Here is a 1695-nt window from a genome sequence, read left to right on the forward strand (position 1 = left end):
GATGAGAATATAATTCAATTCATATGATTGAGTGCAAATAAATAGGCAAATAATCTATGAAGAGTGTAGAGTTAGAGGACTTTAAAGTGACAGGTTAAATCCCTCAACTTGGTTTATTGTTTTAGATTTTGATACGAGATGTAAGCCCCCAGGTAGAAGAAATCTAGGAAACTCTAGAGTGAAAGCTGGTATCTTCCCTGCCTGGCCGGTCTTCAGAACTATTCAAACTTTAAATTAATCAATATTCTTTATAGCATCTCTAGTAAGGGTAAAGAATAATATTGTTCATATTTGACACATTTGGTATTACTCCTATTTGGCACAACACAATTTGAATACTTCAACAACAAAATTCTTATACTTGTTACTGATTCATGAAAAAATATCCCTATAAAAAACACAAGATATTTCATATTTAGTGCTTCTTATCTTACAAAAACTCAAGTTATCTTTAGTTATAGTTTTGTTAAAATATCAAAAATATCAAAAAGAATTGAATTTTAATTACTATGAGAATATCTTTAGTTTAAGTAACTGTCTTTCTGAAATATAAGTTTGTTACTTAATAGTGCATATTGTGAACAATCCCTGTGGGTTCGATATTCGGGGCATAATAAAAAAGTCTTATATTACTTGATAACGATATGTATACTTGCGTAGTATCCCAATATATATATATATATATAAATTAAAAAGTAAAATTCTTGTTTTTTTCATGATCAAGTTTTTGGTGCTGTTGAAAAGTAGGAAAGACAAGTGAACAATATAATCACATACATTGTTATATTGTTGCATATAAACAGTCGGAATCAGTTGTCATTACTTCTCCACAATTTATTTCATCATAAAACCTTTCTCCTTTTAGAATGAATCCACAATAAGAAAGTCGTAAAAGAATGACATGGGCTTCAGCTATTGCGATATTATTGTTGGAGTACTACCGCTCCAGCACTCGTTGAATACCACGCATGATGTCATCCTTTGTTGGGAATCAATGGGTGGGTGAGATGTTTTCTGGACATCTGACAAGGTTCAACAACATTTTTCAAATGACTGCACTCATTTTCTTGGATCTCTTTCACGAGTTATGTCTTAACTATGACCTTCAAGGTTCTTTTAAAACAACATCTAGGGAGGTGTTGGCTATAACAATATACATTCTCTCACAAAACGAATCAGTTAGAAGAGCTATGGAGTGATTTCAACATTCCTCAGAAATAATTAGTCGATACTTCTCCAAAAATATACAAGCACTTGTGAGTTAGAGTCGAATGAATTTGAAACTCAGAACGGTGAAGGTGTAGCCGAGATGATTGCTTTGAGGGAGTCTATCACAGATGTTATCTGTGGATGTTGATTCAGCCACTCTTTTTCATTTATTAAACTATAGGTTTATTTTGTATGTATTTTGTTGTATTGTGAATCTTAATTTTATGAACCGATCTGTAACAGTTTATTTGTGTATGTCTATTGCATATGCAGTGAATTTTATTTTTTTGAACTGACCATTAACAGTTTGCGGCTTCTATTTTATCTATTATTTTTTTTATACAGTTTTATTGCAAACAACTTCACCAAACAAGGGTAGAATATTCATTTCTCTAGCAACAGCTGCCAATAAGTTTTCTGAATAAGCTTCCCCAAACAACAAGTCATCTTATTCTGACCCTCAAACGGGACACCAGAACTGAACTT

The sequence above is a fragment of the Phalaenopsis equestris genome, unplaced genomic scaffold, assembly GCF_001263595.1.
Source record: "Phalaenopsis equestris unplaced genomic scaffold, ASM126359v1 Scaffold000540, whole genome shotgun sequence".
Classification (NCBI taxonomy): domain Eukaryota; kingdom Viridiplantae; phylum Streptophyta; class Magnoliopsida; order Asparagales; family Orchidaceae; genus Phalaenopsis; species Phalaenopsis equestris.